The sequence below is a fragment of the Berghia stephanieae genome, chromosome 12, assembly GCF_034508935.2.
Source record: "Berghia stephanieae isolate SIO BIC M18660-M18661 chromosome 12, UCSD_Bste_1.3, whole genome shotgun sequence".
Classification (NCBI taxonomy): Eukaryota; Metazoa; Mollusca; class Gastropoda; order Nudibranchia; family Aeolidiidae; genus Berghia; species Berghia stephanieae.
In genome coordinates, this window is record NC_088371.1 from 5,543,341 (window position 1) to 5,570,299 (window position 26,959).

Sequence of the window (26,959 nt, forward strand, 5' to 3'; positions counted from 1 at the left end):
CAACTCTTGACGGTGTGACGTCACAAATTGTTTTTGTTGACTAATATCAATATGCCCTTTTCTTTTTTCTTTTTTTATTTGAGGGGGAGTGGCATTTTGATGCACGAATTGGACAAAATACTCGTAGGTAACACAATATATCCTACTTATCATCTTAAAATGTAAATTTTTGTATTATCCTCATAGAACTACAAAACAAGACATTCAACGAGTCACATTGTTCGTACACAATCATTAAAGATCATGAATTCCTGTTTCTAACAACTGTGGGCGTAAAGTTTGCAAAAAACAATAAATTGAATATTTCTCTAACTTATAACGGATTTTATTTCACTCTTTAAGCTCTGCGTTTAGAAAATGCTCGTTAAAACTCGCAGCTTAACAGGTTTGAAATATAAAACTAACAATAAAAACAATCCTCTCTAGTTTTATAATGTCTTCAGTTTATTTTTAACCGATGTGAGATTGACTTTCTTTCAAATAATAAAAAAAAAATGTTTACAAACATGAGCTTTTGTATAGCGCAATATCCGCTAAACCTGCTCAAAACGCTTTACAAAGTATCCCTGACCAACAGCAACACGTTACATGTAGAACGAGATTAATATGACGCCTGTTAGGCCATAATAAAATGGGGTTTTTTTTTCGAACAGAGACAACGCTGTAAACGGCCAGGTACTCATTTTACACCTTGAGTATGAGAGAGAATCTGAGTAAAGAGTCATTTGCAGGACTCAACTATACGCCGAGTGAGGCTCGATCCCAGGAATCTTCCGATCCGAAAGCTAGTGTCATACCACAAGACCACATAGCCGCATAATAGATACATTTTCCTATAAGAACCCACAAGGAATAATTCGTCTTTCGGGATTATTCCAAAACATAAAGAAAAGAAGTCATTCAGATCCACCAGGCCCATGGTTGCCGGAGTTAATCCCGGTACCTATAGCGTGAAACGGACAATAGCAATTGTTTGCTACCCTTTTGATAGGACACTAGTTTATCGCAAAGTACTCTCCGCCAGATCAAACAAACCAAGCTACCCATTTACTGTTGGGTGGACAGGGGGTCGGGGGGGGGGACAATATAATCTCGACTGCACTCGGGATCGATTTTGGTCCCTTTGCGTGTGAAGCAAGTGCTCTACCAACTGAGATACCCGGTACCAAGGGATCGATTTTGGTACCTTTGCGTGTGAAGCAAGTGCTCTACCAACTGAGATACCCGGTACCAAGGGATCGATTTTGGTACCTTTGCGTGTGAAGCAAGTGCTCTACCAACTGAGATACCCGGTACCAAGGGATCGATTTTGGTACCTTTGCGTGTGAAGCAAGTGCTCTACCAACTGAGATACCCGGTACCAAGGGATCGATTTTGGTACCTTTGCGTGTGAAGCAAGTGCTCTACCAACTGAGATACCCGGTACCAAGGGATCGATTTTGGTACCTTTGCGTGTGAAGCAAGTGCTCTACCAACTGAGATACCCGGTACCAAGGGATCGATTTTGGTACCTTTTCGTGTGAAGCAAGTGCTCTACCAACTGAGATACCCGGTACCAAGGGATCGATTTTGGTACCTTTGCGTGTGAAGCAAGTGCTCTACCAACTGAGATACCCGGTACCAAGGGATCGATTTTGGTACCTTTGCGTGTGAAGCAAGTGCTCTACCAACTGAGATACCCGGTACCAAGGGATCGATTTTGGTACCTTTGCGTGTGAAGCAAGTGCTCTACCAACTGAGATACCCGGTACCAAGGGATCGATTTTGGTACCTTTGCGTGTGAAGCAAGTGCTCTACCAACTGAGATACCCGGTACCAAGGGATCGATTTTGGTACCTTTGCGTGTGAAGCAAGTGCTCTACCAACTGAGATACCCGGTACCAAGGGATCGATTTTGGTACCTTTGCGTGTGAAGCAAGTGCTCTACCAACTGAGATACCCGGGACCAAGGGATCGATTTTGGTACCTTTGCGTGTGAAGCAAGTGCTCTACCAACTGAGATACCCGGTACCAAGGGATCGATTTTGGTACCTTTGCGTGTGAAGCAAGTGCTCTACCAACTGAGATACCCGGTACCAAGGGATCGATTTTGGTACCTTTGCGTGTGAAGCAAGTGCTCTACCAACTGAGATACCCGGTACCAAGGGATCGATTTTGGTACCTTTGCGTGTGAAGCAAGTGCTCTACCAACTGAGATACCCGGTACCAAGGGATCGATTTTGGTACCTTTGCGTGTGAAGCAAGTGCTCTACCAACTGAGATACCCGGTACCAAGGGATCGATTTTGGTACCTTTTCGTGTGAAGCAAGTGCTCTACCAACTGAGATACCCGGTACCAAGGGATCGATTTTGGTACCTTTGCGTGCGAAGCAAGTGCTCTACCAACTGAGATACCCGGTACCAAGGGATCGATTTTGGTACCTTTGCGTGTGAAGCAAGTGCTCTACCAACTGAGATACCCGGTACCAAGGGAAGATTGAAATATTCCAGGTGTAAGCCGTAGTGAAGTCTGTCTGCTGCAAAGTGAGTCAGGGCGAGGTGACTTGCTCAATGCCACACACAACACGGCGGAAATTCAAACTCGGTACTTGTCGGGTCTTATAATAATAATAATAATAATAATAATAATAATAATAATAATAATAATAATAATAATAATAATAATAATAATAGTAATTTTAATGATAGTAATAATGATAGTAATTTTAATGATAGTAATAATAATAATAATAATAATAATAATAATAATAATAGTAATAATAATAATAACAATAATAATAATAATAATAATAATAATAATAATATAATAATAATAATAATAATAATAATAATAATAATAATAATAATAATAATAATAATAATAATAATAATAATAATAATAATAATAATAATAATAATAATAATAATAATAATGAAGCATTCATAAAGCGCACATTCCCACTCAAATGTGCTCAGGGCGCTTAGAAGAAAAAAAAGTAGAAAAGAAATTTTAAAAAAGATTAAAATGAAGCTAAGACCACAGCACTGAGCTATTCACGCGTCGCTAAAAAAGGGTAATAAATAATATTATAGCCAAAATTTAAAAGAAAAAAGGTGATGTTTATCCCAGTTTTTAAATCCACGAAAAAAACGTCGGCATTTACAAAACAAAAACAAACGTATCCCGAAAATGTAAAATTGGATGAGACATGTTTGTTGTTTTTGCTGTTGCTGATGTGGCAGATTGTTATGTTTACATTGTTATAGAAACAGTCATGAAAGAAACTGGTAATCTCGTTGGTTGTGCAGGTGAGGTAATTTAATCTGTGGAAAAATAGCTTTCACTTCCTGTCTGGAAGATTTTTATTTTTTTTCTTTCCTGTTTGTCTGTTCGTATTCGATGATGAGTTAAACGATTGATGCTATGCGTTATGGTAAAATACTCACAACATCCCCAATCGGATGTAAGGTGTCAATACATATATCCGTGTGTATAATCTTTGAACGTTTATAGTCTAATTAATTTAGTAATAATAATCAATGATGGTGATGATGATGATGATGATGATGATGATGATGATAATAATAATAACGACGACGACGACGACGACGATGATGATGATGATGATGATGATGATGATAATGATGATGATGATAATAATTCTAAAAGATTTTTATTGTCCATGAATTAATATGACAATTTTTTGTTATTTAGTTACACATGATAAAATACGTTTTATGATAACTATAATATTCAACATAATTCACTTCTTCCCACTCTCTCTCTCTCTCTCTCTCTCTCTCTCTCTCTCTCTCTCTCTCTCTCTCTCTCTCTATCTATCTATCTCTCTCATTCTCTTACGCGCATACACACACACACACACACATATATATATATATATATATATATATATATATATATATATATATATATATATATATATATATATATATAAACACATACACAAAAACCATAGATGCGTTTCATGTTTAATTTGTTACATTTGTTGTATTATAACATTAAATATTTTCATCATTATCAATTGGTCAATTGATCTTATAATAAATAAATCAATCATTCAATCAATCAACCAGTCAATCCTTGGTCTAGCGCTACCGTATGAAATATTCAACATTTCTATTGCTGATGGAACGAACGTTGGTTTGTACTTGTAAGTTCTATATACATTTAATCTGAGAAAACTGTTTCCCAGATGGTAAAAACAAAAACAAAACTGAATTCATAGTATGAGATATGTTTTGTATTTCATGTAGAAGTTAAGATAAAGCATTAAGCGATATGTGCGATCGTGTGGTCTAGTGATATGACACTCGCTTTCGGATCGGAAGGTCCTGAGTTGAGCCTCGCTCAGCGCATAGTTGAGTCTTTGGAAAAAGCTCTTCACTTACATTCTCTCACCGAACTCAGGTGTAAAATGAGTAACTGGCCGTTAACAGTTCCAACTCTGTTGGAAAAAAAATGTACAATCGCCTAACAGGCGTCATGTCTCGTTCTACATGTGTATTGTTGCTGTTTGTCAGGGACATGGACCTCTTGTGAAACGTTTTGAGCACGTTAAGTGGATATTGCGTCATATAAAAGCTCATGTTTTTTGGGGTTTTATTTTTGTTTGTTTGTTTTGTTTGTTTGTTTTTTTGTTTTTTTTTTTTTGTTTGTTTTGTTGTTGTTGTTTTTTTTTTTTTTGGTTTTTTTTTGAAGGGGGGGGGGGGGGGTTAAATTGTTGATAATTTCCATTTCTTTTTCATGAATTCTTTCTACACCATCAAGGTGATGGTTCATTAAATTATCTGCCTCTTTGATAGATTTTGAAAGTTTTATTTTATCTCTAAGTCAGCATCCGCCAAACCATATAATGCAGCCAAACGCAATTACACTTTTAATAAATAAATGAGTTTTAAACTTTTAACATTGGTTTCTTCCTAACTGAAAATTAAAATGGCTGTCTAAAAAACAAAAACAGATAGCTGAATGAAGTCAATTTCCCTCCTTCTATTTCTGCTGCTGATGCTACTACTACTACTACTACTACTACTACTACTACTACTACTACTACTATTATTACTACTACTACTACTACTACTACTACTACTACTACTACTCCTACTACTACCACTACTACTACAACTACTACTACTACTACCACTACTACTACAACTACTACTCCTACTACCACTACTACTACAACTACTACTACTACTACTACACTACTACTACTATATACTACTACTATACTACTACTACTACTAACTACTCTACTACTACTACTACTACTACTACTACTACTACTACTACTACTACTACTACTACTACTACTACTCTACTATACTACTACTATACTACTACTACTACTACTACTACTACTATACTACTACTACTACTACTACTACTACTACTACTACTACTACTACTACTACTACTATACTACTACTACTACTACTACTACTACTCTACTACTACTACTACTACTACTATACTACTACTACTACTACTACTACTACTACTACTACTACTACTACTACTACTACTACTACTAACTACTACTATACTACTATATAATAATAATAATAATAATAATAATAATAATAATAATAATACTGCAACTACTTCTACTACTACTAATACTACTACTAATACTACTACTACTACTACTACTACTACTACTACTACTACTACTACTACTACTACTTCTATTACTACTGTTACTACCACAGTAACTTCTACTACACATATAGCAAAAATTTCAAAGCTTAGTTCAAAAACTGTTTTCTTCAAATTAAATATTGGAAATATCGAGGAATTGCACTAAGCACCCATTTCACGCGTGAGTTCCCGTAGTGGAACTAAGAACTTCCATGTTTGCGAATTCGTTTGAAGTATAGATAGTATGCGCTTGGCCAAGGAGTTCACAACATTGCCATCCGGAAGTATAATGGACCAACACACCAAACCGTGTGTATCCATGAACGTTTATAGATAGTATGCAGATGACGTCAATCAGGCCTTTGTTATTGTTTTTGCCATCCGCGTTTGTGAGTTGTTCTCACTAAACTGTTTTAACAAGACTATAAAAGTTCATGGTTACACAGAGTTTGTGTGTTGGTCCGTTATACTTCCGGATGGCAATGTTATGAGCTCCTTGGCCAAGCGCATACTATCTATAGTCGGGTTAATACAGTTCAGTGAGCATTACTCATAAACGCGGATGGCAAAAAAACTATAACAAAGACCCGAGTGACGTCATCTTCGAACTATCTATAGAAAATGGCTTAAACACCAACGTGGGTATCTGATATATATATAAATATATATATATATATATATATATATATATATATATATATATATAATATACGGAATTTGTGACACGCCTTCGCACGTGCTCAGACAAACTTATTTGGTTGTTTATAAACAATAGCGTGAATGAAATCAACATCTCTCTGATCATTGTTATTGTTTCTAACTTGCCAAATGGGTGACTAGTTATCACACGATTTCCACGATCATTTAACGTTTAAGTTTACACATGTGTTGGTTCTATGGATAGATAGAATGAAGATGACGTCACTCAGGATTTGTTATTGTTTATGCCATCAACGTTTATAAGTAATTATCTCTAAACTGTATTAACCAGACTATAGATAGAATGAAGATGACGTCACTCAGGCCTTTGTTATTGTTTTTGCCATCCGCGTTTGTGAGTTGTTCTCACTAAACTGTATTAACCAGACTATAAAAGTTCATGGTTACACAGAGTTTGTGTGTTGGTCCGTTATAGATAGAATGCGCTTGGCCAAGGAGTTCACAACATTGCCATCCGGAAGTATAACGACCAACACGCACACTCTGTGTAACCATAAACTTTTATAGTCTGGTTAATACAGTTTAGTGAGAACAACTCACAAACGCGGATGGCAAAAACAATAACAAAGGCCTGAGTGACGTCATCTGCATACTATCTATAGTCTGGTTAATACAGTTTAGAGATAATTACTTATAAACGTTGATGGCAAAAACAATAACAAAGGCCTGAGTGACGTCATCTGCATACTATCTGTACTTCCGGATGGCAATGTTGTGAACTCCTTGGCCAAGCGCATTCTATCTATAAACGTTCAAGGTCACACATAGTTTATGTGTTATCCGAATGGCAATGCTGTGAGCTTCTAAGCCAAGCGTATAGATAGTGTGCGCTTGGCTAAGAAGCTCACAACATTGCCACCCGGAAGTATAACGGACCAACACACAAAACTGTGTGTATCCGTGAACGTTTATAGATAGTTCAAAGATGACGTCACTCAGGTCTTTGTTATTGTTTTTTGCCATCCGCGTTTATGAGTTATGCTCACTGAACTGTATTAACCCGACTAGAAACGTTCATGTATACACAGAGTTTTGTGTGTTGGTCCGTTATACTTCCGGATGGCAATGTTATGAGCTTCTTAGCCAAGCGCATACTATCTATAGTCAGGTTAATACAGTTCAGTGAGCATTACTCATAAACGCGGATGGCAAAAAACAATAACAAAGACCCGAGTGACGTCATCTTCGAACTATCTATAGATAGTATGAAGTTGACGTCACTCAGGATTTGTTATTGCTTTCGCCATCAACGTTTTTAAGTAATCCTCACTAAACTGTATTAACCTGACTATAAACGTTCAAGGTCACACATAGTTTTATGTGTTATCCGTTATACTTCTGAATGGCAATGTTGTGAGCTTCTTAGCCAAGTGTATAGATAGTATGCGCTTGGCTAAGAAGCTCACAACTTTGCCACCCGGAAGTATAACGGACCAACACACAAAACTGTGTGTAAATATGAACTTTTATAGTGTGGTTGATACAGTTTAGTTAGAATTACTCACAAACGCGGCTGGCAAAATACAATAACAAAGGTTTGAGTGACGTCATCTTCGAACTATCTATACCGACAGTGGTCACTGACTATCTGGTTCCATTACAGCTTGGCATCGCATGGCAATGCATTGAACAAAGCAGCACGGAGTTCGTGTTGACATTTTTTGCATTTCCAGATTTATTTAGTTAGCTCTTATTGTTTTTATTCAAGCAACCAAAAATTGTGGCCAAGCCATTGTTGTTAAAGTTTAAAGTGTTGAATTTTGTCTCTGTAATTTAACTGGCCATTAAGGCGTACCAACTCATTATTTATTAGTCTTCAAGATATGTATAGATAGTATGCGCTTGGCTAAGAAGCTCACAACATTGCCATCCGGAAGTATAACGGACCAACACACAAAACTCTGTGTAACCATGAACTTTTACAGTCTGGATAATACAGTTAAGTAATCATTATTCATAAACGTGGATGGCAGAAAACAATAACAAAGACCCGAGTTACGTCAACTTCATTCTATCTATAGCGATCCACGAATCAGAGACCAACGTTATACTTGATCCAAATATCTTGAGCCGCGGTTCGATAGTTAGAGCCATTTGAAGTATTGGACAAGACTTTTGGGGTTGGTGCGGTCACCCTTTTTCACTCAATCTCTCAATTCATAAATCTATACATTAATGTATATATATATATATATATATATATATATATATATATATATATATATATAAACGTATATATAATATGTATATTATTATTTCTATTATTATTATATATCTTATGTCCTTGACATATTGACTAACCAAAATCATTAAATAAGAGATTACGTTAATCTCGTTAATCCGATTTACGTAACGCCTTTGATGTCAATGTCGATAACTTCCTGTTTCAGGCAGCCCTAAAATTAACACACATAATATTGAGTTGTATAAGATATTATGATTTAATGTGTGTGCGTGATAATGATACAAACAGGTTCACATGAGCCACGTGTAATGTTTATGAATCAGTTAATCGATTGATAATAAATAAATGATTGGATAAATAAATGTAAAAATAAACAAATAAATAAAACAAATATGATGGACGCATTGATTTAAGAAAATAAACATTTATATAGAATTTTTTTTCAAAAATGCTTCATAATCAATGCACCCTATAATGCTTCATTTAATCTGTTTGTTTAAATAATGTAGATCTAGACTCTAAGCAATCTTAAAATAAATATTGTGTACTGAATAGATTTCTTTTATTCATCATCGGGGGGGGGGGGGGTTGTTTGTTTTATGGTCTACTGCGATAAAAGTTTTCGAGTTTTACGTTTATTTACTACTAGGATTTTGACAATAATATACAAAATTTGATGGCAACACACATGAAAGGGAGAGAGAGAGAGAGATAGAGAGAGAGAGAGAGAGAGAGAGAGAGAGAGGTGGGGGAGAGAGAGAGAGCAAGAGAGAAAGAGAGAGAGAGAGGCGAAGAAAAAAGAAAAAAAAAAAGAGAGAGAGAGAGAGAGAGAGAGAGAGAGAGAGAGAGAGAGAGAGAGAGAATAAATTAAAATAACAAATAGAGATGGGAATTGATGTTATACGCTTATTTAAAACTCTCATATTATCCGCCAGCCGAATATAACGCACCAATATACACAATACTTGTAACCTTAAACGTTTATATGTAGAATGAAATCGATGTCATTCGACTCAATGCTTTGGTTTTAGCCAGCCATTTTTATGAGTAATTCTCACTCTCTCTAGTCAGCTGATCCTGCGTAGGACGTTGCTTCCCGAACTTTCTTGCGGAACAGATTACGATTTTCCGCCAGTCTACTTGCTTGAGTTGTTGTCATTCCCAGCCATTCACATATATCTTGTTCCCAGCTTCTTGTTGGTCTACCTCTTCCTCTCTTGCCGTCTACCCTTGTCTGCAGAATATGCTTTTCTAATGATTCGTGGCGAGTCGTATGGTCAAAATAGTTCAGTTTCAATTTCTTTACAGTTTGAAGAAGAATTGGTGATTTTATTCCGATCCTTCTCAGGACTTCTTTGTTTGTTTGTTTTTCAGTCCATGATATACTGAGTATTTTTCTGTAGCATGCCATTTCAAACGCTGTGATCTTTGTGCTCTCTGCTTTGCTGATAGTCCACGCTTCGCGTCCATATGTTGCAGTTGGGAAAACAACACTTTTGAGGATTTTGATTTTTGTTTGAATGCACTGCCCTTTCCAGATATTATTCATCTTTTCTAGCTTTGATCTTGCCATTGCTAGTCTCCTCCTGATCTTTGGGGCCGATTTCCCGTTGTACTCAATCCTGGCTCCAAGATATTCAAAATTCTTTACTCTTTCTATTTCTTCTCCATTGATTTTTATGATGGCATCTGTTTTGCACTTGTCAGTATTCATGATTTTGGTCTTCTTTATATTCAGCTTAAGGCCTTTGGTTTCGCTGTGTTCCTTTACAGATGTTATTAGATTCTCTAGTCCCCCCGGTGTTGTGGACAATAGTGCAGTGTCGTCTGCGTACCTCAGATCTTTTATGGGTAGACCTTGCATTTTAGGTTCTTTGTAATTACTTCTCCTGACATCGTTTTCCACTCTCGCATTATACCTTCAGTGTAAATGCTGAACAAAGGGGGTGATAGAATACATCCCTGTCTTACTCCTTTTGTAACATTGAACCATTCTGTTGTTCCGCTTTCTAGTTGTACCGCTGATTGTTGGTTCTCATAGAGGGATTCTCACTAAACTGTATTAATCAGACTGTGGATAGTATTCGCTTGACTAAGATGCTCACAATATTGCCATCCGGAAGTATAACGTAACAACACACAAAACTATGTATAACCTTGAACGTTTATAGTCTCGATAATACAGTTTAGTGAGAATTACTCATAAAGACGGATCGCAAAAAAGAATAACAAAGACCTGAGTGATGTCAACTTCATTCTATCTTTTGATTAATTCGTTTATGGATTAATTATGGATTTAGAAATAGTGATTAATAACTTATAAATGATTTTTTTAAACAATTAAAAGTAACAAAGAAATTTGAAAGATTTAGAAAAGTATTTTAATCCCACAGCAGTTGCCACCTTGACTAAAAATGCAATAACCGCTCTCAATGAACTTTTTAGTTTATTTTCATAGATATAATATAGTCTAAAATAAAAACCAGTTCTTTTCATTAATACTAGCGTTGAAGCGTAGCGTGGTAGGATTATACTTTTTCCCCTATAAAAATATACGTTATAATCCATAATATATTTACCGGGTAATCTTATAGATTTATACCTATAGAGATGTAACTTGATACAGTTGTCAAATCAATGTGTGACATATCAACTCTACACGGTGATAGATTATCGTAATGGTGTCAATGCTAACACTTAAACTAAAAGATAGAACGAAGATGACGTCACTCAGACCTTTGTTGTTTTTGTTTTTTTGTTTTTTGTTGTTTTTTTTTGCCATCCATGTTCTCACTAAACCGAAGAGATAGTGTGCGCTTGGCTAAGAAGCTCATAACATTGCCATCCGGAAGTATAACGGACCAACACACAAAACTGTGCGTATCCATGAACGCTTATAGTCGGGTTAATACAATTCAGTGAGCATTACTCATAAACGCGGATGGAAAAAAAAACAATAACAAGACCTGAGTGACGTCATCTTCGGACTATCTTTAAACCAGACTATAAACATTTAAGGTTACTCCAGATTTGTGTGTTGGTTCGTTATACTTCCGGATGGCAATGTTGTGAGATTTTTGGCTAATCGCAAATAAACAATCGGACTTGAAAATGGGCCAAATGTTTATTTAATGCCCTCACTACATAATAAGTAACATTGATTATTTTTGAGGTAAAAGTATTAGATAGGGAGAAACAGATAAAGCGGAGACAGCAGCGATATAATATTGATGTCAAGCAGGTCGTGTCAAGTCGGTAAACATCCTCTCACTCATAATGTTTATATTATGTAGTACAATGGGCATGATCTATATTCACTTTCCACGTGCTCGAGGTCATTGGTCACATTGGAATATGTGCTCAAAATGAACCACTTAGTGAAACGTGTTCACAGTTTGAGAAATTTCCAACGTTACAATTGGTCATTTTGCTCAGCATGGTTATGTTTATAACTTGCATAAACAAAGCAGCGTGTTTACATACATTGAGAAATGTCCAATCGTTGTACAGCAATAAATCATGTGATCGATGACTAGGTTGGACGAAAACATGAATATAGATAGTATGCACTTGGCTAAGAAGTTCACAACATTGCCATCCGGAAGTAAAACGGACCAACACACAAAACTGTGTGTAACCATGATCGTTTATAGTCTGGTCAATACAGTTTAGTGTGAAGTACTCATAAACGCGGATGGCAAAAAACAATAACAAAGGCATGAGTGACTTCATCTTCGAACTATCTATAGAATTAATGCTGACTTCTTATTCACTGTTTTCCAACCGCTTCATCCAAACACAATACCAAAATGACTCGACAGGTCACCTATATTCTGACACCACTCCGTCACTCATAGGCTATGATTAATATTATTCTATTATTTCCATATACACATTATCATACCGAATAACTCTGACCTCCCTGACCCCAGGGACCTAGGTGACCCCAATACCACGTCTTTCTCTATCACCGATCCTATCATTCAATCGAGGTTCCACCGGGTCCCCGAAAATTGACCCCGCCCAGTGTATCTTATCCACTTTAATATGTTACCAATCGTCATATATATATATATATATATATATATATAATATATATATATATATATATATATATATATGTCCATAGATTCGAAGTTTATCCCCCCCCCCCCCCCCCCCCCCCCCGCCCCAAAATAAAAACTAATGAAACAAGAACAAACAAACAAACAAAAAAAACAAACCCTAACGAAATAAACATTCCTTTTGATTATTGACATATTGTGAATGCTCAGACACAGTATTTAAGACAAAAAAAGGTTTCCTCACTAGCGAATTTTTAATTCATTAATATCTCTACCATTTTTAGTTTGGAATGCTGTTGAACTGTTGTATGTTATGACAGTACGGAATTTAAATGCATTCTTCCTTATAGCAGATAGATCTGTTAGGCCAATATATATATATATATATATATATATATATATATATATATATATATATATATATATATATTATGTATATTATTGTAATATTTACCACAATGTTGGAGTCAGTCTACATCGATGTTTCAGGCATTTCAGCCATCGTCAGGACTGTGTGTTACATGAGTTTGGTTTGTTGTGTGTTGCTGCTTGTTGAAGCGGCTCTGTAGGTTTGTAGTTAATTAGTAGATGTTTTCGTCTATGTGGACAGCTGTTGTACATGTCAATTTTTCGTGTTGAGTGTGGCTTCACAAGGGTGTTTGATTATAGTATATTTTTCTTCCAGACATAAGCTACGTTGTTTTGATGATGGTGTGTATCCTGTTGCTTTAGATATAATTTTCTATTATGTGCTGTGGTCTAGTTTGTTGTCTTTTAATTTCCAAATATTATGTTCGCTGAGTTTTGTGGATGTTTTTTTTTGTTGGTGTTTCTAAAGGTTGAGGTGTGTAGGTTGTATCTTGTTTTGAAATTACTCGACAAAGAACATCCCGATCCCGACGAGTAAACAATACTTAAAATATCTAATCAATAAAACAGAAACATTTATAAGAAACAAAAAATCCAAACCGAAATAGTACGATAACACAACAATCTGGTTTCACTTTCACTTCCTGATGAGAGCGAATGCTCGAAAAAATATTGTAGAAGTTGATCATAAGGATTCACTAGTCTGATGTCACGTCGCCCAGCAACGGCGGCCATCGTGGTTCTATACAAAGAACATCATTACTTTTTATTCTTCATGCTGGCTAGAACTTTTTCACATGTCATGTGATTAGATGTATCAAAGTCAAAACATGATCAGATTTATAATGTTTTTTTCCTCTGGATACGCTGTTATGCTCGTCGGAGAAATATTTCATAAGGGCGCCCGCCATTGTTCGGATAGTGTAGAGCTGGTTACTAAGTAACCATGCGTCATTACGAGGGAAGTGACGTTACGACTGTTGAAGCGTATTATACTTGAAATATTATATATATATATATATATATATATATATATATATATATATATATATATATATATATATATGTGTTTGTGTGTGTGTGTGTGTGTGTGTGAATGAGGTTATGATATTATGAAAACCAATTCCCGTCAAACTAGAATATCGAATTTTTACTCCAGCAGCCTCACTCACGCATTGTTTGTTCGTACTGTAATATCATATCATTGTTCTGGCTATTCGGGCCGTGAGTAAGAAAAACAGTTATTATTTTGGCTAGACAATAAATAACACTGATACATGTGACCAATCGTCTTTAAACGGTCTTATGTCTGTGTGAACCCGATACTCGTACATACTTAAATTCTTAAATCTCAACTTAAGAAATTGAGAAATTTGGGAGCAGGAACTGGTGTAAGATACAGATCTGAAAGCTTGTGGATGAAAGACAAGGCAAGAAAGTAAACAACCCCCCCCCCCCCCCCCCAAAAAAAAAAAAAAACAAAAAAAACAAAAAAAAAAACAAAAAAAAAACAACAACAACAAACAAAAACAACAACAAACAAACAAAAACAAAACAAACTTTAAAAAAATCCCCCAAAAATCAGTCTTTCTCGAGTGTGGATCAAACCTAAGATTTACCGCTTACCGGTCAGACGTGCTACCAATTACACCACAGAAGTTGCCATGATAGTTGGGACACATATACATTTTTTTCAGTTTTTTAAGTTCAACTTATCTATAAAGTTTGTGTAAGATTAAATGTATTATTATCATTATTATAATAATAATAATAATAATAATAATAATAATAATAATAATAATAATAATAATAATAATAATAATAATAATAATAGATCTTTATTGTCCATAAATATGGCAATTTGTCATTTAGTTACACTTATATGATAACTATAACATTGAACAGACACCTCACTCCTACCCATTCTCTCTCTCTCTCTCTCTCTCTCTCTCTCTCTCTCTCTCTCTCTCTCTCTCTCTCTCTCTCTCTTTCTCTCTTTCTTTCACGCATGCGACATACACAACATTAACATTTTCATTTCATTATCATATCGTATCAGGAGTATAAGAGCTTGAAAATGGACCAAGTGTGGCTTGAATGCCATTAAAACATAAATAACAATAAATTGAATATTAGACATTGCACAAGTCTTGAAGAGAAAAAAGCAAAACTGAACAGGGGGAAACAGATAAAAGCAGAGAATATAAGCTTTTTTGTTTTATTAAAAAAAAAATCCATTCCTATTATTGAACTATTATGAATACTTTGTCATAATTTAAGCCAAAAAGTTCCCTGTCAGCGCATTTATTAATGATATGCGTTTAGTTAAAATAAAACCCTAATAACATCCGTCAGCGAGATATATAGATAGAATGAAGTTGACGTCACTTGGGTCTTTGTTATTGTTTTTTTGCCATTCGCGTTTGTGAGTAATTCTCACTAAACTATAAACGATCATGGTTACACCCAGTTTTGTGTGTTGGGAAGTTAAACTTCCGGATGGCAATGCTGTGAACTTCTTAGCCAAGCGCATTCTATCTATAACGTACCAACACACAGATTTATGCGCAACCTTAAACGTTTATAGTCTGATTGAAACAAGTTAGTGAGAACTACTCATAAAAATGGCTGGCTAAAAAATTAACAAAGAGTTGAGTGACGTTAACTTCGTTCTCTCTATTAACTGAGAACAATGCGTTTTGTTAGCCGACAAAAAAAAATCAAAAATTAACATGCACACAGACACACAAACACACACACACACACACACACACATTCATCTTATATCTCGTTCATACTGACAAAACACAAAATTGACACAGTGACCGAAATATATTTGAAAACAACAACAACAACAACAACAACAACAACAACAACAACAATAACAATAAAAACAGAAACAACAAATCATACAACGAAAGCAGACTATGTAGAGTAATAACAATAAGTAATAAAGCAGACGGGAAAATACTTGAGCCGATCGGCATTATGATACTGTGCGTTCACCCAAAACACTCACACCATTTCGTCAGCCGGAAATATAATGTATCAAATCATAAAAAAATTGTGTGTAACCATGAACTTTTATAGTGTGGTTAATACAGTTTAGTGAGCGCTTGGCTACGAAGCTCACAACATTGTCATCCGGAAGTCTAGATAATATGCGCTTGGCTACGAAGCTCACAACATTGTCATCCGGAAGTCTAGATAATATGCGCTTGGCTAAGAAGCTCATAACATTGCCTTCCGGAAGTATAACGGACCAACACACAAAACTATGTGTAACCATGAACTTGTATACAGTTTCGTGAGAACTACTCATAAACATGGATGGCAAAAAACAATAACAAAGACCTGATTGACGTCAACTTCATTCTATCTATAGATAGAACGAGGACCTCGTTCTATCTATAGATAGAATGAAGTTGATGTCAATCAGGTCTTTGTTATTGTTTTTTGCCATCTGCGTTCATGAGTAATTCTCACTAAACGGATTATAAATATCATGGTTACCCACAGTTGTGTGTGTGTTGGTCCGTTATGCTTCTGGATGACAATCTTATGAGCTTCTTAGCCAAGCGCATATTATCTAGACTTCCGGATGACAATGTTGTGAGCTTCTTAGCCAAGCGCATATTATCTATGACGGGCCAACACAGAAAGCTATGTGTAACCTTGAAAGATTATAGTCTGGATAATTCAGTTTAGGGATAAACGCGGATGACAAAAAAACAATAACAATGACCCGAGTGACGTCAACTTTGTTCTATCTATAGATAGTATGCGCTTGGCTAAGAAGCTCATAACATTGCCATCCGGAAGTATAACGGACCAACACACAAACTGTGTGTATCCATGAACGTTTATAGTCAGGTTAATACAGTTCAGTGAGCATTACTCATAAACACGGATGGCAAAAAACAATAACAAAGACCTGAGTGACGTCATCTTTGAACTATCAATAGAAACCTCTGAGGACTACTTAAGGACTACTATCATCAGATAAAATGCAATCGCACTCATTTAAAAAATGAATAGGATGAAAGAACGAGAGTAAAAAGCCTTTACCAAGGACACAACTTTGCGTCGCCCACGACGACGGACTCGAACCAAGGACATACAGGTCAGGGGGTCGAGTGTCATACCACAGTCGAAATTATCTCCGAACCACGGAGTGTCGACTTAACTCACTCAGTCCTAGAGATTTTTTCTACTTTTCAAAACAGGAAAGACTGTATTCAAAATGAACATGTACATAGATAGTTTTATTCAACTACCATTAACATGTAAAAGCTAAAAAGATTAGCTTTGATGATACGCCTATAATTTGTCTCAGAAAAATGTAATGAATAGGCATGGGGTAAAAGTAACCCGGGAATGCTACGGATATAGATAGTTCGAAGATGACGTCACTCAGGTCTTTGTTATTGTTTTTTTTTTTTGCCATCCGCGTTTATGAGTAATGCTCACTGAGCTGTATTAACCTGACTATAAACGTTCATGGATACACACAGTTTTATGTGTTGGTCCGTTATACTTCCGGATGGCAATGTTATGAGCTTCTCAGCCAAGCGCATACTATCTATAGATAGTGTTAGGATTGAGTGAGTTAATATCAAAACAAGACAAGACAAGACCGCCAAAGTACAAACAAACCCACAAAATGACTGGAATGTGACCTCTCGTCCCAATATATATATATACGTCATTGCGAGGGAAGTGACGTCACGATATTATGTGACCCATCGTCTCAAAACGGTATTATGTCGGGTTGAACCACGCGCTAAAAAGTCGAATTTGAGCTAATCTGGTTAAAATTCTGAATTATTGCTAGTCAGCACACTAAAATATGACATTAATTCTCCCCAATAAAACATACCACAAACTCAACCAATTTTAAATTTCTGGCTATAAATTAGATATTCAGCATTTTAATCATCACGACATAATACCGTTTTGAGACAAGGGTCACATATATATATATATATATATATATATATATATATATATATATATATATATATATATATATATATATATATATATATATGCCTCTTAACAACAAATCCGTTTTTTTTTTTATAGATAGTATGAGTTTGGCTAAGAAGCTCATAACATTGCCATCCGGAAGTATAACGGACCAACACACAAAACCGTGTGTATCCATGAACGTTTATAGTCAGGTTAATACAGTTCAGTGAGCATTACTCATAAACGCGGATGGCAAAAAACAATAACAAAGACCTGAGTGACGTCATCTTCGAACTATCTATAGATAGAATGCGCTGGGCCAAGGAGTTCACAACATTGCCATCCGGAAGTATAACGGACCAACACACAAACTCTGTGTAACCATGAACTTTTATAGTCAAGTTGATACAGTTTAGTGAGAACAACTCACAAACGCGGATGGCAAAAACAATAACAAAGGCCTGAGTGACGTCATCTGCATACTATCTATACCCGCCGCTCCATTTAACCCCCGTATCAAAACTGACAACCATGACTAAGCATTAACCAGCTAGAATAATATTTTTTGTGTGTGGTTATGTGGTCTCGTCACTTTCGGATCGGAAGGTCCTGGGTTCGAGCCTCGCGCGGCGCATAGCTGAGCCTTGGAAAAGGCTTTTTACTTACAATCACTCACCGTACTCCGTTGTATAATGAGTACCTGGCCGTTAACAGCGTTGTCTCTGTCGGAACAAAAAATTGTAATATCTCCTAACAAGCGTCATGCTCGTTCTACATGTTACGTGTTGCTGTTGGTCAAGGATCCTTTGAGCACATTTAGTGGATATTGCGGCTTTAGTTCTTAAGATATTTTTGTGCCATTTAGCCCTTTCTGTCAATCCTTAAATCTTATTGAGCTACTATAAAATAAAAAAGGTTCAAACAGAGTCTTATATTCCGAGAATATGCTAATATGGAACATTTTACGGCTATGATCGCGCAGTATTAAACATTTGGCGAGGGAAGTATAATTATTTATAGATAGTATGAAGTTGACGTCACTCATCTCTTTGTTATTGCTGTTTGCCATCCGTGTTTGTGAGTAATTCTCACTAAACTGTATTAACAAGACTATAAACGTTCAAGGTTACACATAGTTTTGTGTGTTGGTCCGTTATACTTCCGGATGACAATGTTGTGAGCTTCTCAGCCAAGCGCATTCTATCTATTCTCTCGTTCAAACCCATTAAGAAAAAATGAAAAGTGTTTTAGATTGATTCCTCTCAATGTTTGGTCGACAGCTTTTGTCATTGCCAAAAATCCGAATCGGTTGAAACAGTGAGTGTATATCACAATATTTTGACACACTTATGACATGAAGGAATTACATCGTGATACCTGACAACAAAAATATGCAGAAGAAGTAATTTGAAATTCACATATAGATAGAATGAAGTTGACGTCGCTCGGGCCTTTGTTATTGTTTTTATTTGCCATCCACGTTTATGAGTAATTCTCACTTAACTGCATTATCCAGATTATAAAAGTTCATGGTTACACATAATTTTGCGTGTTGGTTCGTTATACTTCCGAGAAGCAATGTTTTGAGCTTCTTAGCCAAGCGCATACTATCTATAGATAGTTCGAAGATGACGTCACTCAGACCTTTGTTATTGTTTTTGCCATCCGCGTTTGAGTTGTTCTCACTAAACTGTATTAACCAGACTATAAAAGTTCATGGTTACACAGAGTTTGTGTGTTGGTCCGTTATACTTCCGGATGGCAATGTTGTGAACTCCTTGGCCAAGCGCATACTATCTATAGTCGTCTGGTTTACCCAGCCGAGATAAAACAACGGGAGCGATCTATATTCATGTTTTCGTCCAACCGGGTCATCAATCACATGATTTGTTGCTGTCCAATGGATGGATATTTCTTAACAAATGTAAACATGCTGCTTTGTTTACAAATGTTATAAACATACCCATGTGTCAAGCTGGCCCAAATGACCAATCGTGATATTAGATATTTAAAAAGCTGTGAACACTTTTCACTAAGTGGGTCACTTTGAGTACATTTTGCAATGTGACCAATGACCTCGAGCACATGGAAAGTTAATATAGATAGTATGCAATTGGCTAAGAAGCTCATAACATTGTCATCCGGAAGTATAATGGACCAACACACAAAACTGTGTGTATCCGTTGGACGTTTATAGTCAGGTTAATACAGTTCAGTGAGCATTACTCATAAACGCGGATGGCAAAAATCAATAACAAAGACCTGAGTGACGTTATCTTCGAACTATCTATAGATCATGCCCATTGAATTCAGAAAACATGTCATTTTACGTGAACACTTGCTGTGAATCAACCAATGATTACACAAGTGTGAATACGCTTCAACAGTCTCGACGTCATTTTACCCATAGTAATGACGCATAGTAACTTAGTAACTAGTTCTAAACTATCGGAACAATGGCGAAGGCCCTTATGAAATACTTCTCCGACGAGCATAACAGTGTATCCAGAAGGGAAAAAACATTAAAAATCTGATCATGTTTTGAATTTTATACATTCTGATCATATGATTTTTGAAAAAGTTCTAACCAGCATGAAGAATAAAAAGTACCGATTTTCTCTATTTAGAACCAAAACTGCTCGTTGCTGGTCGGACGTTACGTGGCATCAGACTATTGAATCCTATTTCAGAATTACACAGCATTCCTAATAAATGTTCGTTGCTGTGTCAACCAAAATGCGTTGGCAATGATCTTGACAACAAAATCACTCTGTTGCGAATACAATCCTAATTAAAACGTTATTTTAAAAAGGTCAAATGTCAGGCTGCTAGGCGAATCGGTACGGGTGGTACCGGCATTCAAACGCATTGTGAATATCTACACTAAATCGTCAAAAACGCGATGACACAATAAATCGTCGAGGTAGACTAATTTTTTGGAATGCTATTTCTCTTATATGTTTCTTTCTTGCTTTGACTGGCACCTTTCATACACACTGAATGTTCCGATCATTATCTTTTATAGATAGTATGCGCTTGGCTAAGAATCTCACAACATTGCCATCCGGAAATATAACGAACCAACACACAAAACTATGTGTAACCTTGAACGTTTATAGATAATTTGAAGTTGACGTCACTAAGGTCTTGGTTATTGTTTTTTGCCATCCGCGTTTATGAGTAATTCTCACTAAACTGTATTAACCTGACTATAAATGATCATGGTTACACACAGTTTTGTGTGTTGGTCCGTTATACTTCCGGATGGCAATGCTGTGAACTCATTAGCCAAGCGCATACTATCTATAGTCTGGCTAATACAGTTTAGTGAGAATTACTCATAAACGCGGATGGCAAAAAGCAATAACAGAAACCTTAGTGACGCCAACTGCCTGCTCCTTAATTTCTTAATTTGACACAAATGATATTTGTTAGCAAGAGTATGCAAGGACCAACACAATGGCTTACATTGACAAGGTGTGTAATTTAAATGCACATAATGGCACGTCCGATAATCGAAAGCAATTATCTATAGCTTTGTTTTATATTGTTGTTTTGTACGAGTATAATTAATTTTGTATAGATAGTATGAAGATGACGTCACTCAGGTCTTTGTTATTGTTTTTTGCCATCCGCGTTTATGACTAATTCTCACTAAACTGTATTAACCAGACTATAAACGTTCTTCAAGGTTACACATATTTTGTGTGTTTGTCCGGATGGCAATGTTGTGAGCTTCTTAACCAAGCGCATACTGTCTATTAGTTTGAGACAACCTGAACTCTTCTACTGGTCTGATAACCCTGATGGTTGTAATTGAAATATTTGACCTTCGCCTCGAAACGGTATTAAGTCGGGATGGCTAAGATATTGAAAATTGAATTTATAGCCAGAAATATCAGACTTGTGTTGAGTTTGTATGTTTTATTGAGGAGAATGGATACCATATTTTAGCGTGTTAATGCCAACAATTTATATTTTTGACCAGTATAACATTTAATTCAGATTTTAAGCATATGGTTCGTTCCGACATAATACCGTTTTGAGACGATGGGTCACATATATTCTCAAACCAAGCAAATACAGTTTCCATTGCAAGCAACGTTATATCAAGTCCATAATTGCGTTCCGGTATCTGACCTGTACTTATGTGCACGTCGGTATGATATTATTTCCATTACAATAAAAAGGCCACAACAATTTAAAGTAGCAGATTTGTAAATAAGGACACGGCAATGAGTCGTAGACTATTGTACAATAATCCAAATTTACAGAGAGAAAAAAAAGAAACAATAACAAAGACCCGAGTGACGTCAACTTCATTCTATCTATAGATAGTTCGAAGATGACGTCACTCAGGCCTTTGTTATTGTTTTTGCCACCCGCGTTTGTGAGTTGTTCTCACTAAACTGTATTAACCAGACTATAAAAGTTCGTGGTTACACAGAGTTTGTGTGTTGGTCCGTTATTCTTCCGGATGGCAATGTTGTGAACTCCTTGGCCAAGCGCATACTATCTATACCGATCACAATCCACTACAATGAACTCACAAGGAAATGGGCAAGAGCTACGTTTACATATTAACATATTTCTGATAATCAAGCTCAAATCGAGCCATCGTTAACTTATAGATAGTTCGAAGATGATGTCACTCAGGTCTTTGTTGTTATTTTTGCCATCCGCGTTTATGAGTAATGCTCACTGAACTGTATTAACCCGACTATAAACGTTAATGTATACACACAGTATTGTGTGTTGGTCCGTTATACTTCCGGATGGCAATGTTATGAGTTTCTTAGCCAAGCGCATACTATCTATAGCCTGACACTTGAACCCATCAGGACTTATAGTTTGACGTTATTTTTAAGACTTTTGCACCGCCTAGTGAGTTGTCGTCAGTAGAGCTCAAGGAAATAAGTGATTCCGTTGGTTGAACTATTGAATACAACTCACGACTTGTTTTCTTTTTCGGACAGAGACAACGCGATAAACGACCAGGTACTCATTTTACACTTTAGTACGGTGAGAGACTGTGAGTAAAGAGCCTTCTCCAAGAACTCAACTATGCGCCGAGCGAGGCTCGAAACCAGGACCTTCCGATCCGAAAGCGAGTGTCTTACCACAAGAAAACATAACCACACAAAAAGTCTTTTCTAAGGAACAATGGGACTCAAACCAGAGCCCTACCATCCAGTGTCTAAAGTCGAGTGTCATACCACAGGACAAAAAAAAACCCCACGCATAAAACAAGCAATGTAAAATAAATATACACCATTTTATTCACATCCATTACTCTAGTTCCAGACGCTTTCATGACAATTTGTCAACGACTGCAACAACACAAAAAGAATCGTATGTTCCATCAGCAACTCCTATTGTAGGATTAGGGTCTTTGTTCACCCATCTCATCCTATTTATACAAGAGAAGAGACATCACAAATTACTACAGGACTCAAACCAAGAACATATCAGTCCGTACCAATATCAAACCAAAGAACTGAAAAAAAAACAATCACACACACACACACACACACACACACACACACGCACGCACACACACACACACACAAACACACATACACACATAACATATTTTAAAAAAACAAAAACAAAAACAAAAAAAAACAAAAAAAAAAAACAAAAAACAAAAACAAAAAAACAAACAAACCTTTATAAGACAAAAAATATCCTTAAATTCAATTCACATTCTTATCATTCATTCTAGACGCCGTTAGGAATTAGTCAACCTCCGAAACAACACAAGAAAAGAAGAATCGGTTGTTCCATCAGTAACCCCTATTACAGGATCAGGGCCTTTCTTGACTCATCTGACCCTAAACAAACAAAAGACATCGGTACTCACTACTATGTCGCAAGGGTAGGTAATTACCAATGTTTGCATGCCTTTCCTTCCATTAACATGATACAGTATAGATAGTATACGCTTGGCTAAGAAATTCATAACATTGCCACCCGGAAGTATAAGGGACCAACACACAAACTATGTGTAACCATGAACATTTATAGTCTGGTTAATACCTTATAGTGAGTATTACTCATAAACGCAGATGGCAAAAACAATAACAAAGACCTGAATGACGTCAACTTCATTCTATTTATTCACCATGTACGTGACCCACCGTGTCACAGCGTTATTATGTCGGGATTCAGTCGGTTAGGGAAATTAAATTCATAGCCACAAATATAAAACTTGGGTTTACTTTTTCTACGCCATGGCGGAGCATACATACTATTTCTTGCTTTGAAAAAAATTCTAAGGTCCAATTTCTCATCATTCTATCTCTAAATTTACTTTTTGGGGTTTGAATCATCCTGACTTAATACAGTTTTGAGACGGATGGTCACATATAGAGTTATTTAGGTCAATCAATGGAGTGGGAGGCAATCCCAATTTCCTAGTGCGGCTGTGTGGTTAAAAGATACAACACAACGTAAACGACGTTTCGGGTTTTAACCTTCTTCATGTTTACTATCCAATTTATTGACTCATTTTGGCACCACCACATTTTGACATTTCTATTAACGAGCCATTTGTGACCCATCGTCTCAAAAAGGTATTATGTCGGAACGAACCAATATGCTTAAAAGCCGAATTAAATGTTACACTGGTCAAAAATATAAATTGTTGGCATTAACACCCTAAAATATGGTATCAATTTTCCTCAATAAAACATACAAACTCAACACAAGTCTGATATTTCTGGCTATAATTCAATTTTCAACATTTTAACCATCCCGACTTAATACCGTTTTGAGGCGGAGGGTCACATTTGTTCTTTTTTCTATCAGTTCAATGTGGCAGGTAACTATCAGTTTGTGCGGCTATAGATAGAATGCGCTTGGCCAAGGAGTTCACAACATTGCCATCCGGAAGTATAACGGACCAACACACAAACTCTGTGTAACCATGAACGTTTATAGTCTGGTAAATACAGTTTAGTGAGAACAACTCACAAACGCGGATGGCAAAAACAATAACAAAGGCCTGAGTGACGTCATCTTCGAACTATCTATAGATTGATCGAAGATGACGTCACTCAAGCCTTTGTTATTATATTTTGCCGTCCGCGTTTGTGAGTGATTCTCACTAAACTGCATTAAAAGTTTTGTATGTTGGACCAACACACAAAACTGTGTGTAAACATGAACGTTTATAGTCAGGTTAATACAGTTTAGTGGGAATTACTCATAAACGCGGATGGCGAAAAACAATAACAAATAACTGAGTGACGTCAACTTCGAACTGTCAATAGTTAATATAGATAGTATGCGCTTGGCTAAGAAGCTCATAACATTGCCATCCGGAAGTCAGCGGACCAACACACAAAACTGTGTGTATCCATGAACGTTGGCAGTCGGGTTAATACAGTTCAGTGAGCATTACTCATAAACGCGGATGGCAAAAAAAAACAATAACGAATACCTGAGTGACGTCCACTTCGAATTATCTATAGATAGTATGCCGATGACGTCACTCAGGCCTTTGTTATTGTTTTTGCCATCCGTGTTTGTGAGTTGTTCTCACTAAACTGTATTAACCAGACTATAAAAGTTCATGGTTACACCGAGTTTGTGTGTTGGTCCGTTATACTTCCGGATGGCAATGTTGTGAACTCTTTGGCCAAGCGCATTCTATCTATAGTTAACATTGATCATGCCCATTTGTGACAGCCACGTTTCAGTGATAAAAAACATATCGTAATCGTTTTCCAAAATAAGCTTCAGCATTCCTAACGTCACTTCCTTCCGAATGACGCATGGTAACTTAGTAACTGACTCTAAACTATCGGAACAATGGCGGACGCCTTTATGAAATATTTCTTCGACGAGCATCAAAGTGTATCCAGAGGAGAAAAACATTATAAATATGATCATGTTTTGACTTTTCTGATCACAAGACATATGAAACGTTCTAGCTAGCAAGAAGAATAAGAAGTACCGATTTTCTTTGTTTAGAACCATGATGGCCGCCATTGCATGGCGACGTGACATCAGACTATTGAATCCAATTGAACCAACATAGAACACTATCTTTAGCGTCTATTATATGATTGAGAAAATCGTGTGATAACTAGTCACCCACTTGACAGTATAAAAAACAATAACAACGATCCGAGAGATTTCATTCACGTTGTATATAAACAACCATGTTTGTCCGAGCACGTGTGGGGGTGTGTAACAAATTCCATATTTTGATTGGACAAAAATCTACTGGTTAATCGAGGATATGAATAGTATTGGATTTCTTCAAACCCTTGAATGACCGTTCAGTGTTCCGGTCCTTGATATAATCCAATATTTAACGAAAATTGTATGAATTTTATACACCCTCTTCCATTGATTAAAAGTTTACCGAGATACGAATATCAAGTTTCTACACGCCTGCCTTTTGGAATACGCTTCAACAGTCGTAACGTCACTTCCCTCGAGCACGTTAGTGGATATTGCGATATATAAGAGATCATTTTTTTTTAATTTTACATTTTATGTAATTTTAAAAATCATATGCTTAATATATGACACTAATATCACTCCGGGATATGTCTTAATTATTAACTGTGAGCGCATTGTTCAGAGCGCGTTGTTTCAGTTACAACCTTAATGTTGCGTCAGATACAAAACAACAGGTTGCCCACAGAAAAACAATTATTTATTTCTTTAACATTTATATGCCATTTAAACTTACTTCAAGACATGTTAAATCACCTCTGTGTTAAGCTAACAACAGCTTATAAAAGTTTCAGAATTTTTTAAAAGAATACAACTTATGTCTGAAATTTTCGTTTTCTCTGAGTTGGATCGCTAACGCTACAAGAGTATCATTGAGAAAAAAGAAAATGCCGCCTCGGAAAATATAACATTGGTGTTAAGCTGAGGCTCAAATCCTCATTGATGATTTGTCATTAAATGAATTCTCTGTCATCAAAAGTGTGTTGTTGAGATTGTTGTGTCAGTTTCACGTGGAATTCCCATGGTTGTTGTGTCAGT

General features: G+C 36.3%; 1 protein-coding gene across 3 annotated transcripts in view; it reads left to right on the forward strand.

Moving 5' to 3' along the window:
- Nucleotides 1-26,959, forward strand: part of LOC144957779 (acid-sensing ion channel 1-like) — a 306,131-nt gene that overhangs the window by 121,469 nt on the left and 157,703 nt on the right. Inside the window, exon 1 of one of the 3 annotated variants that reach the window (XM_078889196.1) lies at nt 23,350-23,828. The exons of the other annotated variants lie outside the window; for them this stretch is intronic. The gene's annotated coding sequence lies outside the window, so the exon portion shown is untranslated. Of the gene's footprint in view, nt 1-23,349; nt 23,829-26,959 lie in introns of those variants that run through there. 3 annotated transcript variants of the gene reach the window in all.